Source organism: Ostrinia nubilalis, chromosome 5 (genome assembly GCF_963855985.1).
Source record: "Ostrinia nubilalis chromosome 5, ilOstNubi1.1, whole genome shotgun sequence".
Classification (NCBI taxonomy): domain Eukaryota; kingdom Metazoa; phylum Arthropoda; class Insecta; order Lepidoptera; family Crambidae; genus Ostrinia; species Ostrinia nubilalis.
The window spans coordinates 14825389-14845108 of record NC_087092.1 but is presented as its reverse complement, the minus strand read 5'-3'; the positions used below and the strand labels follow the sequence as shown (position 1 = coordinate 14845108).

At 34.7% G+C, this 19720-nt stretch overlaps 2 protein-coding genes and 1 long non-coding RNA gene across 4 annotated transcripts in view; all 3 read left to right on the top strand.

The window, feature by feature from the left end:
* LOC135072025 (putative nuclease HARBI1) overlaps positions 1–19720 on the top strand; it is a 497753-nt gene that overhangs the window by 342780 nt on the left and 135253 nt on the right. The window lies entirely within an intron of this gene.
* The window catches only part of LOC135072030 (uncharacterized), a 219395-nt gene that overhangs the window by 122880 nt on the left and 76795 nt on the right, over positions 1–19720 (top strand). The window lies entirely within an intron of this gene.
* Positions 5957–19720, top strand: part of LOC135072084 (uncharacterized) — an 86621-nt gene continuing 72857 nt past the window's right edge. Inside the window, exon 1 of the mRNA XM_063966033.1 lies at positions 5957–6070. The gene's annotated coding sequence lies outside the window, so the exon portion shown is untranslated. The remainder of the gene's footprint in view (positions 6071–19720) is intronic.

Below are 19720 nucleotides of genomic sequence, written 5' to 3'. Positions count from 1 at the left end.
TCTTTGCTGTCCCGTTTCTCACCACAGCAAAAGGTACCTGCTTAGCACCTCGAAGTGACCTTTCTGGCTTTTCTTAGCAGGGCTTGAGGCCGACCCTCAAAATACAGAATCTCCACCACGTTCTTACCACATGGTGACCTCCACGTCAGGATCAGGTAACATGTAATTTTTTAGTATGTTGAGTTGGGGGTAATAAGGTATCGTTCCTAAAACATACCTGGCAAAAATCCACTTTAAAAACTTATAAAATAACCTGGCCTTGGTGGTTAAACTAATGGCCTAAGGAAAACAGTCGTAGCTACATACTTACCTCTTGAAGCTCGACAGCAAGATTTATCTGCTAGACTAAATCGTTTATCTACTCTTGTACTACTTTTATGCCCTGTGGGTCTCAACAAAATTCACTTTAAAATCGCAAACCAGTCGAAGGATGGTCGATTAGCCTTCTTTTTTCTATATGAAGTTATAACGTATCCAATTTTCGATTCGATCAAAAAGTGCTACTTATCTAGGGGGGCTGGTATTACTAATCTAAAACTATATTAAAGATAACTTTAATTTTCTTACTAAGCATAAAAGCTTAACTAATTTCACTTCCTGATAAAGGCCTTAAACCCAACAGTGGGTATCTAAAATGTGACCTTTACGAGGCTTCTCGCAGACTAGCTTATGTATATTTTTCTCCTACCATCTACATCAGCTGCTGACATGACAAAACATAGTCTCACCTGAATAATTTCAAGATTAAGTTAATAAACCTTGACCTACGAGTAAGTTCGGCACCGTTACGGCATCATACAAACAACAGGGAAAAATGACAGCAAATCCCAAAAAACAACATAGGTATGCCCTTGCTACGGTTGCGTAAGTTACTGGAATCAGGCGAGCAGAGGCGAACAGCGGAATATAATAACATTTATTATTTATTTATTTTTCAACACCAAGTAATACTAGGAATCTACATGAATAAAAACAGTATAAAGGTTGTTGGATTTAAAACCTCTCCTGGCATTGTTGACTTCGTTGTGGCATCTTTAATTTGGGTTGATATTTAGCCATAGATGAAATTATTTGATGAGATATTGGCGTAGGCAGAACAATAATAGCAATATTATAAGGCAGTCACTTTTATTAACTGATCTACGACCGATACACCAAATAACATATTATTTAATTAATAACTTTCAATCAACAGATCTAAAGCATGTTGGATACTCTTCAATCACATCGTACGCCTGTATTATAAACTTATGTTGATGACTCGCATGAATCTTACTGCCATGCGGGCAAATTATATCAATACACACTCAATCTGCATTTTAATGAGGAAAGCATTTCTGAATTCAGTTCAGTAGCTTTCCAGTTTATTCATTTCAAACATACAAAAGTACAAGCCCTCCTACTTTGTGATATCAGTGCTGCTCTCACTGGGCATTTAGAACAAAACATGTTGATACCCTGAAATTAATCACGTTCTAATCTAGTTCTGTTACAGAAACTCGAAAACTTTCATCACATAGCGCCATTGGTAAGTAGTCACCAGGAGCTAATAAACAAGTCTCTCACCAGATGCTGTGCATCGTCACATGCCGAATAATAGTACAAGTTTTACAAAACAATAAAACTTGTATTATTGAGCAGAGACGATGCACAGCATCCCAAGAAGGCCTCCTGGTGAGCTCTCTATGAAGAACTCCGAGCAAGCTCGCCCCCAGGTGACTAAAATGGCGGCAAACGGAAGTAAGTCAAATCAATTCCTATTAAATAATTGCGGAAATGACGTCATTTAAGGTATAAAATGGTAAAAAACTACACCGGAAGTAGACGCATCTCTCACCAGATGCTGTGCATCGTCTCTGCTCAATAATACAAGTTTTATTGTTTTGTAAAACTTGTACTATTATACCTCCTTGTTTAAAATTTTGGAATTATAAAACGCGACTCAACAGTTTGGTAGCAGCCTATACGTGTAATCATATCATTTTATTGCGCTAAACACTTCAGAATATCAATGTAATTCTTTATACGTCTATTCAATTCGATTATTCAAATAGGAAAATCATGTATATGTTACGGTTAATGTGATAAATTGAAAATTATGAATAATCGCCGGTTATTATGAATAATTGCCGACAGTCGAGGTAAAAGTAATAAATTAATCACATTTATCAGTGATTATTTAATAATGCAACCTTAATACTAACAAATATCATAAAAGAGAACACCGGCTCGGCTTTACAGCGCCGGTGTACAGCCACACATTTTGAACGTTTTGATATCATAAAATTAATATAATTTGGCATAATGACTTTGGACTGTTTCTTGCGTAACATTACTTTGCCATAATGCCCATAACATATTGTTTTAATTTAAAGTGAAAAATAGTGGCCCTTGGGCCACCCCTAAGCCGCCTATTTAGTTTTATACTCACATAAATGATCTCATATTAATCACTTTTACCAAATCATGAGGTGATTATTCATAATAACCGGCGATTATTCATAATTTTCACATTTATCACATTGACCGTAACATATAGACACTTAATATCGAGTATTGGCTTATCACACCTACGAGTGTTATAGAAGAAGCAAAATATTAAAAAGTTCGTATATTTTATTGTTCGAAGCCTATTATAAGAACTTTATGAATATTTGTAGCAAAGCTTTCAGCGGATATTGGGAACGATAACTTCGTGCTTTTATCAACTTCAAAAGCGGCTCGCAAAAATTATGTTGCCTTTAAATATCTTTGGCGTACAAATATGTACTTGCTGTTAATGTTAACATATTTATTTATGTGTTATCGAATTAAATATAAAAGAATCCATTATGTTTGTATTAAAATTAGAACATTTCTAAGCCTACAGGAGGTTAAGTCAGTGCGAGATTCCAATTTTACTTACTTAGGCTGAGTTGCACCACCTAACTTTTACCGTAACTTTAATGATAACCGATATTTTTTGTGTGGAGTTTGACAGATTTTTGACGTTTGTCAAAGTTAAAATAAGATGGTGCAACTCGGCCTTAGTAAACAACTAGATTCTGGTTTCATAAATTAATGAGATGATACCTAATTAGAAAATCAAGATTGAGTTAAAATTTTTGCAATTTCAGTTAGGCATATTATTATGTACTTTCTAAAGGTCGCGGTTCTATTTATGTATGCGAAAATTAGGAGGACTGCCACACAACGCCTCTCCTACGTATTCTTATTCACGTGACGCTTTTCATTAATGAATCAAAAGTGTTTGGGTAAAATATACGTTTTCTTCTTCTTCTTTTTCTTATTTTGTTTATGGCGATCAAAGTTACATAAGAGGTCTATCTGTGCCAATGTTATGTAAAATATAAAGCTACGATAAAGTCAAAGTCTTTAAAATTTCTTTATTAGTGTGGACTACTAAATAGTATTTACAAATCGTCAAATTTTGCTCTTTTGGCCTCTACATGTTTTATAATCTTAATTTTTACAGCGCTTCGAGACCAACATTTGGCAAGTGCTGAGAAGAAGCGCCGCAACAAACTCAGTCACTAATGCACACTGTGATAGCCGAACGGTGAAGGGGTCGGACTGGCCGACTCGTGATCCGGGGAACGCGGGTTCGAACCCCGCCGCTCCACTATTGTGGTAGGCTCACTCGTGACACAAGCATATTTAGCTTAGTACGAGGGGCTAACGGGACAATTAGTAATTTGTGTAACTACAAATTACTATTTTTTTTAAATACAAGCGAAATCACCAGTAAACACTTTACAACTTTTAAACTAGCCTATGGAATTGGCTTACTACTCGTATTATTAAAATTACTTTGTACTTTTTTATTTTATTGTCACACTGATCAGCCGTAAGACCGCCTAAATTGTGTGTAAGTGAAGACACTAAATTTTACACACATTTTTTGTTTATTTCCCAAAAGAAGTAACTACAATTAATACACATATTGACTATGAAACTTAAGCTTACCTTTATTATTTCCAAATTTCGGTACGCTGAATAAGTAAATTCACTAAGACCCTCCTCAAGCCGGGTCGTTTCGTTTATTACTATTGGCATAGTTTTATTGCCTGATGTTATAGTAATATTTCTGTTTCTTTGCTATTCAACAACTGCCAGCTGTATTTTATGGCGCCAGTAAAACTGACCGTGTGCTTGATTTAAACGCGTATTTATCACTTTGTACGTCATTTTATACACATTAATAGTGATAAATATAAAATATTATCCTAATAAACACTATTGAAGGCCGTTCTTACACATATACACAACTATTATTATTTTAATACGGGTATTATTTTATTATGTAGCATCTTTAATTTACTATAATTATGTATATTCAACAACTGTTTGCACATTATTATTATTGTTATGTATTTATATTGAAACGGCCTTGTTGATCTACAGTTTAGTTTAACTTCCTCTCGGCATGGGGCCCACTGAAAACCAGAGTCGTGGCCTTCCCCACCGTGGGCCACGGCATATGCTGAGTGGAGTCCCATTGCGATGGGCATCGCTGTTGCGACAGGATAGCACTGCTCAGTTCACTTTTTATTTCCTTGTAATATTTATGTGCTATTTCTGTCTTTTTTTCTGTATACGTTCTCTGTCATGTATAAGTGATGTTCATCGTAATAAATGTTTCTTTCTTTCTTTCTTATTACTACTGGAGGCCGCGTACCGGAAAACGCGGCATGGGACGTCCACCCACAAGGTGGACCGACGACATCGTAAAGGTAGCAGGAAGGCGCTGGACGCAGGCCGCTACCAACCGGACAACATGGAAAGCATTGGGGGAGGCCTATGTTCAGCAGTGGACGTCCTATAGCTGAGATGATGATGATGATGATGATGAAACACTATTGTATAATAAAAATGTTACCATTGAAAAAAATACTTATTATAGCCTGCAATAAAAAATTGAGTATTGAGAATACGACTTCAAAGGAAAAGTTCATCAATGCCAATCGTTCGTTCGTTTCAGCCGAAAGACGTCCACTGCTGGACAAAGGCCTCTCCCATAATTATGCCAATGCCAATATTCATAATTTATTTTCTTCATCATTCATATTGGAACGTTCTGGCATAGCTGATTAGTTCATAAGTAATTTATCCTTTAACTTGCGTGGCAGATAAGGGTGAACTTAAGCGTCATTCTAATTCTATCGTACAGACTGACAGCTGTGAATTAAATATAGGTCTAGAATTTACCTACACGAAGCTTAAAGTGGCATTAATTGCTTCGGCGAAGATTGCAGTAAGATACGAGATTTTTATTGATTAGTTGAATACTCAATTTTCAGTTTGGCTCTAAGGTTACCTGGACGAGAATGTCATTATGGTATTAAGTCCGCCTAATGCATTCAAAGACTCAGCGTAATGTATTCACCGTGGGACGTCCACCCACAAGGTGGACCGACGACATCATAAAAGTAGCAGGAAAGCGCTGGACGCAGGCCGCTACGGTTGGTAGACAACCAACCGGGCAACATGGAAAGCATTGGGGGAGGCCTATGTTCAGCAGTGGACGTCCTATGGCTGAGAGATGATGATGAATGTATTCAAAGTTATAATTCCTTTATTTGCATGCACTAATAAATAGTGCTCACAAAACGTCGATTAGTAAAATAAAAAAATAAAAATTTTGCTTTTAAGGAGCCTTTACATTTCTCATTATATTTCTGGCCTACCAGAGCACGGTGGCTGAAAATCGGCCTTTATAGACATTGGGATTACAATCTTCAAGCGATGGACTCCTTGCCTTGTATACTGATATACGTTCATTAACGTTTTAAATTAACAAATTAGCTATAATTTGATCTATCGTCTATGTTAGTAATAGAATTTAAGTGCCTACTACCATTCAAGTATTTTTCAGGTACTACACGTTCCGATTCACACAAATCATTCGGCCGCTGTGCGCAAACCGCAGCTACGGCAGTCGCCGTCAAGCCGTAGCTCTGCGCGCTCGTAGCTCGTAGCACCGTAGCACCGCTCGTAGTTTGGCGGAGTTCGTAGTGGAGAAACTGTGTATTGTGGATCGGTGGAAGTGAAGTGTGTTTTTTTATTGGCGGTAAGTTTTTTAAATTTTGTATTTTAAAACACTTTTTGAAGTTTTATATTATTGGTGATTTTACGAGTACTTTATTAGAAAGTTATTGAAGTAAGAACATTTTTATATGTTAAAATGACTATATTAGAAATAGCTTTTTCATTATTGTATAAAAATTGGAAGTGGCATAGGTATACAAAAATTGTTTCAAATAAAAAAAAACACGTGCTTCTGCGCTTATTAGAAATCTAAAATTAAAATAATACGACTAGTCAAAAATTTCATATTCTAAATAACATAAATGTTAGTTTATAACTTTTGTTAAATTACTATTATTTTAAATACACATGTGGTTTTATTCAAATTAATGAAGTAACAAATTCGATCATCAATATTCAGTGAGTTGGAAAGTTTCTAATTAACGGTTAATATTTTGACCCCTCCGGCTCCACATGTCAGTTCGCCTGAAAGACAATTCTGTATATAATTATTTATTAAACACATACTATTCGTAGTATTATAAAGATATATTTTTATCAGCATTAACGTCTCAATTATGCTGTCGACTTTTTTAAAGTGATATATAAATAAAAATACTCGTAACTGTATTATATTAGGTAGATAGCTTTTTAAAAGTGGACATTTTTGATTGAACGTACTAGTGCAGAAAAAATATTTCACTTTTAATACTTATATCAATAGATCCGTCGGATTCTTAATTATATTCAAATAATAGAAAAAAAAGCTAATTGAGTACACATTTTAAATTATTATAGGCTCTCTCATGATACACTAAAAATAATACCAATTGTATAAATTCTTGCACATTTTGAATGAAACCTTTTTAACAAATAACAATTCTACGTAAGGTTAACATTAAAATGATTGCACTTAATTCTAAGAGAAAAAAAATCAAACGTATTAAAATTATACAATGAAAAGATTTTCCCTTTCTTAGAATTTGGTTTTCTTCAATACCATTGTAGCTATTATGGTGAAAAAGTGTGGAGCAATTTAATATGGGTAGCTTAACGCTCGATTTGGCAGAAAGAAGACAATAATGTTTCGAGGAAATCTATTGAAAAAAACATAACACTTTTTGTAAGATTAATGGATTCTTATTTATATCAGGCTAATCATACTGGTTTATTTATTTCATAACAATGGTTCCGCAATAGCCAATAATTCTATTTTAGTACTAGCTGTGCCCGCGACTGAATACGCGTGAAAATAGTTTGAACGATATTTCCCGTTTTTGCAACATTTTTCTGTGCTGCTCCGCCCCTACTGGCTATAGCTTTCCTCAATAAATGGGCTGTCCAACAGAAAAATATTTTTTCAAAACGGACCTGAGATTAGCGCGTTCGATCAAATAAACAAACACATTCTTCAGCTTTATAATATTAGTATAGATTATAGAAACACTTGAACAATTTACAATTTGAGCAATTGTTTATTATTAATAAGAAAATATATTGAAAATTTGACATGTAATGAACATCTATCTATATAAATAAAAATGAATTGATGTTCGTTAGTCTGATTAAAACTCGAGAACGGCTAGGCCGATTGAGCTGATTTTGGTTTTAAAATGTTTGTCGTAGTCCAGGGTAGGTCTAAACGGTGAGCAAATACGCGCGCGATATTGTTTTTCTGTGACAGACAAAATTCAACGCGGGCGAAGCCGCGGGCGGAAAGCTAGTTATGAATAAATTTCTTATTCTTATTCTTATTCTTATTCAAATAGTTACTAAATATACTCGGTCCATTCCAGGAAGGTATTAATTTCTGCGTAGGAAGTCGGCATAAAAGGTTTTATAAACAAAGGCGCATGTTTGTGCTGGTTTAGGGATTATTTAACTGAATAAAACAATTTAATTAGAACCTAAGGCTATATCATTATGAAGTCACAGCCGTAAAAAGCAAAAAAATATGCTGATTTAGGTACTGTTGGATTACGAAGCTTAGGTAAAAAAGGGATTACATTAGCTTTATACTGCTAAAATTTAATTGTAAATTATCGAGTTTCAGTATTAACCCTGCCGGCTTTGGGATAACAATATGGGCCAGTGCTAGAAATTATGGAAAAACTCTTATTTAGGGTAGAGAAACTGGTGTCAGAATCCTCATGTCAGATTTTATGAGCCGCTATAATCGTCTGTTATAGCATAAACTGAGCGTGACCGCCAAAGCACGCAATTGTATTTAATTTTCCTTTTGGATAGTTTTTACTCAAATCTAGAATGTGGTAAGCAAGCGGAAAGCATGATATTTCAAATGTGTGGTCTTCCTGAGAACTGAACTCAAGACTTACGATTCAAGAGTAGCTCGACTTTAATTACTAAGCCTTATGGGCAACGATGCGCAGTTTACAGGGTATTCAATAACCAGGCTTAGGCTGGGTTGCACCATCTAACTTTAACTTTGACAAACGTCAAAAATCTGTCAAAATCCATACAAAATACACCGGTTATCGTTATAGTTACGGTCAAAGTTAGATGGTGCAACTCAACCTAAGAATCTATTTGTACACGGGTATGTAATAGGGTGGGTCACTCTAGTATGGAAAAAAATAAAAGTTGGTGAATCAAATTCTAATAGTAATATTTATGTTGTAGTGTACTATAAAAAGTAGTTTTAGCTAAAAAACGGATATTTAAACATACATCTTCAGCCCGCGCATGCGCTTCAAAATTTTAGGTTTTTCAAAAAAACACGCATTACTAAATGGCATTGTTTTTTATTATAAATTACTTAAAATACTATTGAAACAATGCAAATATTTAGTGAAAGACATATATTAACGTTTAAAACAAAAAACTTAAACCAATACATATAATAGGTTATAAAAAAAAAATATTTATTTTTGTACAAAAAATCCAGCTTACTGTTATTTCGGCATAACTTTCCTAGAAGCAAGTTTTGCATGAATCATGCCATTCCTTGTTTTTTTGTTGTGTTCTTCTTTAGGGACTGTAATTTCTCTGGTACAATTGCACTGACTTATTAACTTACATTTGCATGAACAAATATCGATCAAAGTTTCGCTTAGCTGCAAGAACTCAGATTTTTTCTCAGCTGACAGAATGATAAGCTTTCAGGAGCTGAATGACTCTTGTATGCGAGACTACAGTAATTGATGCCTTTTGCCATACTCCTTCAACTTTCTCGGTTACAATTTCTGCAATTTCGGGACACGGGGGCTCTTAGTTACTGCTATTTTAAAATTTTACCTGTAGTCTATTCCACTCGTAACATTTCATGACATCCTGGTGTGTTGGTAACTCGTTTTCTTTTATATCTTCTATAGTTACTAATATAGGGCACTTGTATGACTGTCTATTATCTGACATGATAGAAAAATTTAACTTTCAAAGCATAAAACAAAAATTACAAAATTTACAATTTCACATGATTTCAGAAGAAACTAGCCTGAATGTACTTACCTCAAAAAATTGTCTTTTAATAAACAACACGGTTTCTAACAGAAGTAACGTGTATTTCAATGGATACTAATTAAAACATTAAACTATACCCAACTTCAAACGTGTAACTTAGGGTGTAAAAGTTGATACTGAAACTTTTTTTTTTCAAAACTTCAATGACGTTGCGCGGGCTGTTCCACTTAAAATAATTCAATAATATTTTAAAGGGTTTATAATGATACCTAACTACAACATATTTTCGCTATTAGAAATCGATTACTCAAAAAAAATTTTTTTGACCCACCCTAGTATGTAATTTTCTCACTTACTGATACATACTGATCACCGGGCTGGAAGACGTAGCGTGGGCAGGCCTCCTACTAGGTGGACCGACGATCTGGTGAAGGTCGCGGGAAGAGCCTGGATGCGGGCAGCGCAGGACCGTTCATTGTGGAAAACCTTGGGGGAGGCCTTTGTCCAGCAGTGGACGTCATTTGGCTGAAAACTGATCACCGATTATCTCAACATTGCCGTTTGACACTTAACTCTATTAGTGTGTCTCGGATTGTAATCTGGGGTATTACAATGTTACCATCAATTGCGGCGGCTCTATTATCGCTGTCAAACCCGTCAAGATTAACTTAAACCAGCCATAAGCTGTAAAGCGGAGGTATTAACCTATAGCCTGGCAACATTACAGCGCGTTATTGCTCCATGGCTGGATTTAATTAAACTATAGTGCAATGGTAAAGGCATTACAATGTGGTATTCCTAAATTGGCTAGGATAACGCTAAATGGTATTTTAAGCGACACAGCTGACAGAATTTACAAGCCATAAGCGCCTGAAATGCAGCGATAAGAGATTAAATTCTATAGATAAGAAAAAATCGTGGAAGCGTGTCAAGCCAATTTCAAGGCGAACAGCACCGTGTGTGTATGGTATTTTACATCTTCTACAATTTTTTTGTAAACTCGAAGACTTTTGGTCTCGAAGCGCTGGTAGGGTAAAAAGATTATGAGACATGTAAAGGGTCCTTAAGAGCAAAACTTTAAGTTTTGATATCAATCTTTTTCCCTAAAATGTTTGTTGATTTATAAGCACTATTTAATAGTCTGCAAATAAAAAAAAATGGCTTTAAACTTTGACTGTGACTACGAGTGACTTCTAAATTTAATGGACTCTGATCGCATTAAAACATACACAAACGTTCCCGTCGGTACTATCCCTCTTCAAATGCACATCGCACAAAATTCACGAAGCAAAATTGAACGTAAAAGAATTTTATTTTAAAGAAATAGAGCAACCACGCTGGTTCTTCCGAGCTTATTTTGCAAATCAAACAATCTGCAGTTTTCTTCTTGCGCTCCTAAGTCAGTTGTGCTATATTTGAGAGCTCTATTTTTGTTCGGTTTAGAAAATCCAGCTTTTAGAGCAACTGATTTATTTATGTACTGGCTTCGTGTTAAGTTAGTTCGTCCTGATGGATTTAAGTCACTCGGTGATGAGCGTACGAGAGTTACAATCTAATTATTATACTTTTCGTTTTGATGTATTACGCCACTTTCAATACTAATGTCGAGTGATTAATACTAAGAAGCTTTATAGAAGCACTATAGGGAGTTTAAGTTTCACAGCAAGTCTTTGTGTTTTGTGGTTTTTATATCTAGATCATCTATGTAAAACAAATATCAGTAACATTTTCCCAGCTTCATAATACAAGTACCCTTATATTTTATTTTTGAACGGAATCGTATCATAAGCTTGCTTCTTCTTGATTAGTGATTTAAATGATTGTACAGCGATATTATCATCTATACTTATAATAAATCTGTAGAGAGGTTAATTCTGTACATGAAATATATTTTCAAAATAACTATCAGGGGGTGATTAGTGATCGATACTGATGCCAAAAATGCAATCAGTAAAATTTTTGTCTGTCTGTCTGTCCGTCTGTCTGTCTGTCTGTCTGTCTGTCTGTATGTTCCTTATAGAAACAAAAACTACTTGACGGATTTTAACGAAACTTGGTACAATTATTCTTCATACTCCTGGGCAGGTTATAGTATACTTAGGAATTCCCACGGGAACGGGAATTAGCGGGAAAATCCTTTTGTATGAAAAATCTAAACCGCTTAAGTTAGACGCTTGAAATTTGGCATGCAGGTACCTTAGTAAACGTAAAGCTTAGTTACAACAGGATATTGCAAAATTCCCACGGGAACGGGAGTTAGCGGCAAAAAACATTTGTATGAAAAAATCTAAACCGCGTAAGATAGATGAAGGGGGTAAAACGGGATCCACGCGTACGAAGTCGCGGGCGGCCGCTAGTGTTTAATAAGATACAACGTAACGGTTCATCTGAATGAAACTTACGCTTTTTTGCAGGCAAACATGAAGAGTGTACGTTGAAATTGAAGTGCCTTCATTGTTTTAAACAAACTTCACCTAGATACCGAATTTAAAATCAAACATTGCGCCCCATTTTCGCGTGGTGCTATATTTGCTCTACTATAGAGATTTCATCTTTCACCCGCTCCAGTGGCCCTCCAGTATAACAGCTATCTTGTTGACCTATACTCGTTTTAGCCTACACTGAACGGATAAGGAATTTCAAAGTGTTTCAACTTTAGAATATGGAGTTTTTGTTTTATTGTCACAGGCTTGCTTTACAACGTGACTAAACGCTGCAGTGGTGGCGAGTTTGTTTTTGCTTTTTTGTTTGAAAGCTGTGTAATCAATTTTTAGATTGGCACTGCCCGTTATTGCGGTAGGTAGTTGAAGTTACAGTTTCTGTCTAGTTCTTTTAATTCAAGGTGTTATAGAGTATCTGGCTAGTATGGGGAGTGAAAGCCAAATCCTCCAATTGCCTTTGGTGGATTGAAGAGGGTCGTCGTCCTATAGTAGAGACTAGAAGACTAAACTTGATTATGATGATGATTCAAGCTCTGTAGTTATGAGAGTTCACGAGAAACAATAACAAGAGAAATAATAATATGCAATTTTACAATGATGAAAAGAACGGATTAAGCGCTTGGAAATTTATATGCATGCATGAATTTTGTTGTACGTACCTACGTTCGAGTCCCAGGTAGAAATGATGCAATACAAAAGCGCAATGCGAAATGTCATTTATTTTCATCGAAATTCTAGAGCAGAACTGTTTTATTTATTTCGGCTTTTGTGGCGTGAACTGGGAAAGGATCCACGAGTGTTGTCCTGGATTGACTTCATGAACACTTGATTTTCAGAGTTGGAACAGAACCTTTGTCTATTTGCTTGCAATTATTTATACTGCGCTGAAATTCAACACCTATGTGATTCAAGTAACGTGAGTTTTTTTTTAACAACAGCGGCGAAGCTCTTGGTTTGGTTCTTACCTGACGAGTAACGAGTGTGATGATTAGGCTGACAAAAAACTATACCCGAATCCTCAAACACAGAGGAACTAGTTATTTACCTACAACTGCAGAAACACATCAATGCTGTCAGCAGATGGCGACTGACTTGATTAAGATGCTGATAGCCAGACTTTGAACATGGCCCTACCACTGAACAAATCGAGCAAAAAATGTTGCCCTCGCTAGGAATTGAACCCGCGACCTCTGCATCTAAAAAGATTGTCATACCGCTAGACTAAACGCGGTCAAATTATGCCTCTCCCAACAGACGCACAGAATCCTCAGCTTATCTTTTCCCAGCATTATACTCGTAATTTTCTGTCGTCCTTTCATATCTTAAATGGCTTGGTACTCCGTGGTTTTTCCCTTAACAACTCATCGACCCCATCGATCATTGCCTACGCTTCCGCAAACATAGGGTATTCTGAAATCAATACTCTTTCCTAATAATAACTACAAAGAATATCCGTAAATAAAGTAAAGTAAACAGTTATACGATAAACAAGAAAAAACACTGGAACAACATAATTAAGGCGGTCTTTGAAGGGAGGTTGAGATTAAGAATATTATACTGTTGCCAAATGATGATTAATTATTGATTGTTCAATTAGCTCAGGATTTAATTTCGTATTAATGAGGTGTATAAAGATATGCCTCTTTAAACAGAACCTTCATTGGAACACTTGTTGACCGTCGGTCTACAAACCCTTTTTAGGGTTTTCCTGGAATGCCTAAACGCCTATACGTTGATTGAGGAAAAACAAATTGACACAGAAATCCTATTTGTTAAAACAATAAAAAAAGAAAACATTCCAAAACTCGATGAAAGTATGAAATGATAATTTGAAACAGAAAAACATATCCGATCGTTTTCCAAATTCCATCAATATTAAAATGTGAAAAGAATCAGTTACTATTATGTCCGATAACCAAATTAACTGCCTATCCAATTTGTTTCGATTGCACAAAGCATTTTGACGAGATTGTATAATAAACTACTTTAATTTGAACAAACATTATTGTTTTCCAATTTGAATTTTGGATATCACGGCAACAGTACACTGTGATTTTATTTATATTTGACTGGCTTTCGAACATGTTGTCACTCGGACAGCGCAGATGTAATCTTCAACGGATTAATCGTGCCCATCCATACTCACATACTAAAATTATAAATATGAAAGTTGATTCAAGAATGCCTATAATATGTTTGTTTATGGCCTTTTCCCGCTGCGGGAAAAAGCTAGTTTATCTTTTTTTTTAAATTGACTTTTTAAAACAATAAGGTATTGTTCTAAGTGATATTACAGCTTATTTCGAAGCGTTAAAGTTGCTCAAACAATAGGAAAGCCTCATACTAAAACCGAAAAAACAACTCAATCCGGATATTAACCGTCAAAAATGGAAAATTACAGCATAATCTAAAATTAATTTAAAGTATCTAAGAAAACATAATGAGGTTTTCATAATGCAAATGAAATCATTATTTTATGATATTAATTAATGTTAAAGATTTTTTGATCACATTCTTTGATTGAACGGGAAAAATTAATTTCATCTTTTCGATGGTCTTTTTATGATGGCAGCCCATCAAGTTTTAATTAAAAACGCCTTGTCTTTTAACGATAAAACTTTTAAAAATTCATTTGGTGATTTTAAACTAGGTACCTATATTTATTTTAAGGTTAAAGCTAACGTCATTCATTAACTACGTAACTACTGTGTACCTACCATGAGTTTACGTAAGGTGTGCTCGCTAGCGAGTACGTCAAAGTAGCCGCTAGGGGCGCTGCACAATATGTCATACAATGAATGTCATTTTTTTTACGCAGTCGCTAGCGAGCACACCTAACGTAAACTCATGGTAAGCACACAGATTCTCACCAAAATATCGAAAAGTCACAGTTGTATGAAATGTTGTCTGCAATACTGCTCTACGTCTAGAATACAGTCTTCATTCTGAGATTTGTATTGTGCCAAATAACATTCATTCGTATATTTAATTCGATGCCTAAGTTAAAAATGTTTAAGTAAAATGCACGTTTAATTTTTATTTAGACTTCTTATTTGCTTGGTCCGGCTAATGGAGAAACTTAGAAGATCTAAGTTGAATCCATTTATAAAGCAAACTCCTTACTTTTTCTATAAGAAAAGTGCAAGAACTATCCGCATTATTTACAGTGTATCTCGATAAAGAAGTATCTTATCACATTGTTTATTTAAATGTATTTATCACTTTCAAAATAGTTTACTTAGGCACCAGACTAGATGACTGACTAAATGCACAGCCATCAAAAAAACTACCTACTGATTACAGATAAATAATTAAGTAACTACCTAGGATTTGGGAATAGTTCTAGCTTTCTGTAAATACTTATGCTCGTCAAATATTTAAAAAAATCTGGTCAGTCCTATTACATTAATGGGATACGATCATTCATCACAGTGAACACAAAATATCTAGTTTATACTCTTAGGCTGAGTTGCACCACCTAACTTTTGCCGTAACTATAACGATAACCGGTGTTTTTTGTATGGAGTTTGACAGATTTTTGACGTTTGTCAAATTTAAAGTAAGATGGTGCAACCCAGCCATAGTACGACGTGTCCCTACAATATGATTAAAATAGAGTAGCACTGGTTTTAACGCGACATTTTTTTATATGATGTACCTACATAGATTAGTTATTATAGCTTGACGTTTCGGCAGCGTTACCTACTATCTTTACATAATAGTGTTGTCTGAAATTTCCATCACACCAGCCACTACCGAGTGACGGTATAAACAAATGTAATCTAACGTACCTGTCGAGATTCGCATTCAGAGCACAGCCTTATCCCGAATAGCATGTTGGAACAGATACATATTATCACTAGTATTTGTCACAGCGACAGCGTTGCCGTTTCGTGACATGGACACAAATAACGTTGTCAGGCTACACTATGTCACTGAGTAGGCCTGGGGACAGGTGGCGTAATTTGAAATAGGTAGTGGCTTATGTTCAATTCATACGGAACAGTGTTGGGTTTGTTAGATAAGGACAAGTTGGTGAAAACTAAATCACTGAATTCAATCATAGAACTTGGTTACTAAAATATATATTCTTAAGCTTTCATCCCAAAGAAAAAATGCAGAATGTTGAGCGTCATTGTCTTCGATCGTTAGCTGTGTGGAGCCGGTAGATTAAATAGAACCACTCCCACTTATTTCGTGGATTGCTCTCCAACCTGTCTGTGTGGAAGGAATGTGGGTTAAATTTTCCACCTGCCTCTGGAAAATTAGAGAGGTTTTGCTACTCGAGTCTGGAGTAAATGACCTGATGATAATGGTGAATATCAGGTGCTAAGGCACAGAATATTTATCATAAATTAATATGATAAGAGATGCTAAATACAAATTTTCAAATAATTTGTATGGATTTTTTTACCTAACCTAGGCCCCAGGTCTAAATGCGAAGCCACGCTACGCTACGCAACCACGCAATGATTGCGGTTCCGTTGTGTTTCAACTCGAACATTCTATTTAAATGTTTTAATTAAAGTTACCTTTTCTGGATTAATTTTATTTGTAGGTAGTCTACTTCATAGCTAGTCTATATCAATTATTATGTACTTACTACTATTGTATTTAAAGTAAAATAAATTTGAAATTATAAAATTTAATCTCAGTTAAATATTTAGTTCTTTATTTATGCAAAATATTTTTTTAATTACGTTGATTCAAATCTCACATATCCTAATGAAACTGGGAACAAAGTGATTACTTACATTATGGGCCCATATAATCCTGAGAATCGAAGCAAAAACTTCAGGAAAGAAAGTCACACTCTCTTACCAATGGACTGCAATGTAGCTACATCAAAACGCTTGGAAAGCTTTAAACAATACGTATACTTATTTAAATTTACTGGTGAACACAGATATTATTGTGATGGTCTTTTAGATTGAAATAATTTTGTAAAGTAATAAACTGGTGATTTTTCATGCAAGAGAAGTCCACCACTCATCTAGACAATAATGAAATTAAATTGGGATAGCGGGGTATTTTCGGCAGCCTCCTGATGAGAATTACTGTTTTATTACTCGGGTAGTGTTGTAAAAAGTCCTAATCTATCGACATTTTAGTGACGGCCATTTGTTTCATAAATCAGGGATGTAAAAGTACCTACTTTTCAGTTACCTGTAAAATGTGAAATTCACATTACATGGGTATCGTAGCAGCAGCTATCGTAATTTAGACACTAAAGTGTGTGTGTAAATCACATTAAGCTATATGATACGTCATCTTATGTAGTTATTATACAAGGTGTCCCAGAATGGGTGAATCAAACTGATAGGGGAGGTAGCTCTACTAATGTACTATCCCTAAAAAATATGAAAAAAAAAATTTGAGCTCGGATTTTTTTTAAAATAAAGTGCCCTAAACTTGAAATCTAGTCATTATTTTCAAAAGTTTGTTTAAATACAGATAAATGAAGCGATCATGTACAATTAATATTAGTAAGAAAAAAGTACAAATAAACTTCAAACGCAGCAATTATAGACAGACTTAGACAAAGCTGATTTATTTTCACTTTTTCAATAACTTTATTTTTGTTTCCTTATGCGCTTTGAAATGAAATGAAAACAAAAAAATATGATTTTTTTTTTCATATTTTTTAGGGATAGAGCTACCTCCCATATCAGTTTGATTCACCCATTCTGGGACACCCTGTATATAGAAATGTTTTGCTACAAAAAAATAAAAAAGACAAAAAAGTACATACACTTGTCATTCGGAATTACGTTTGCATTTTTAGCATTATAACCAAATATTGTTTTATTATAGTAATATTGTTGGTGAAACCTTTGTGGTGTAAATAAACAAAATTATTCTATCGACAAATCAATCGATATCGATAAATCGCCATTCGCCTTACACTGGCTATAAGAAGAAATTGCATATTAAGGGTGTGATTAAGTTTGAAGGATCGTTATTACTATAACGGTGGAGATACATTTTGCGACCTTATTTTAACGTTTGAAGGCGCTTAAGTGTTAATAGCCTGTTTGTGATAAGACTGATAAATGATTAGGGCGGTAATAAATTCGTTTGATACGGAAACAGCGCGTAAACAGCGAAAATGAACAACTTAAAACAAATTCGACACGAGTCGCCTTTTGAGGAAAACACAGTTCAATGAATAAAGATTTTTTAGAAATTTAGATGAATCAATTATTGTATAGAATAGCTAAGTCTGTAGTTCTGTATCGAAAAACTTTGACTGATAGTGTACAGTATTTTATCATTTAAATTACAGTAACTATTTTAACCAATACAAAGTAGCGAATATTACAATTGACAAGATGCCACAGTGATTATTTTGATGTGTGTCTGGTCATAATTATTATGTAACATTTTCTTTGTAGGTACTACGTTGTATGTAAAAAAGTATAAGTAAGTACGTTTTTATCCTCAAGTGGTACTAACGCTGTTATATCACCCAAAAATTGCTTCTATAAAACTTATTTACCTAATATCAGGTTGTTCAAAGGCAATTTGAAAAGCTCTAACTTTTTTTAAATACCCATCTCTCCACAGGGTAATAAGCAAACAAGTGTCTTGCGAAAGGAAAGATGATATCCTAAGTACTTCGTTCGTTCGTTCATTCGTTCGTTCGTTTCAGCCAAATGACGTCCACTGCTGGACAAAGGCCTCCTCCAAGGTTTTCCACAAATAAAATTAATCCAGAAAAGGGAACTTTAATTAAAACATTTAAATAGAATGTTCGAGTTGAAACACAACGGAACCGCAATCATTGCGTGGTTGCGTAGCGTAGCGTGGCTTCAAAAGAGAACATATACAAATATTTTTGTACTATTTTTAAGAAAAACTGAAGGAATTGATAGACATCGTTAAAAAGGCTTTTAGGAGCAAAACGTTAGTTTAAAGCAAAAAAATAAAATCGGTGAAGTGCGAAATCTTTTACGCTGAAGATTCCGTATCTTCATTATCGAAAATCGTCTTTGCACATCTCAATTCAATTGCTTTAAAGAGAGAAAGAAAGAGAGCTTACATCTCAACAACAAACGGAGTGAAACAAACGGAGAGAGATTTTAGATTTTTTAGAGCTGTGAACTGTAAAAGTAATCTCTGTAAGTTACTACATATGTTAAATAAAATTAACTTCTAGATATACTCGTAAATAAATACTGTACTTTAGTAACAATTTTATTCCACTGCGGCAACTAGCGTTAACCTAAACGAGCTCTCGTATTTAAAATTCTATTTGAGTCATAAAAAGTATTTTCGTAAAATAATGTTCAATTTTAAATTTTCAGCGTAAATAAAACTTAACATTGACTGAAGAGGGTCATTAACGACGGTTTGATTGCACTCACACAAGTTTCTCGAGGCCAATTTGCATAATATCGAAAATTATGCTTCTGGGTCTTTTAGTTAGGTTACAGTTTTGGCTCTTGAATTTTTCAAATTATGTACTTGATTATGCTTGATGTTGAAAAAAGTTAAATATTAAGGTGAAACTTAGCCTAGGCGCAGACCAACGACTTTTAGTTGGCCGATAGTTGGACCCGATTCTAATTTGTATGAAGAATCGGCCGATACCAAATCGGTGTAATGTGCGCACTTCCATACATGCCCATACTGACAAAAGCCCTCAAAATATTAATTTCCATATTGCCAACATTAGAAACTATAAGTTTTCCAATCAAGAATGAAACGAGTCAGTCAAATCTTTACCAAAATGTATTTTAGTACTTACAGCGTTTTAGTTTGAAATCGTAACAAACAATGAGTTAAACTTTCTTTTGTAATATAAATCAACTAATTTTTTGTACAATGTC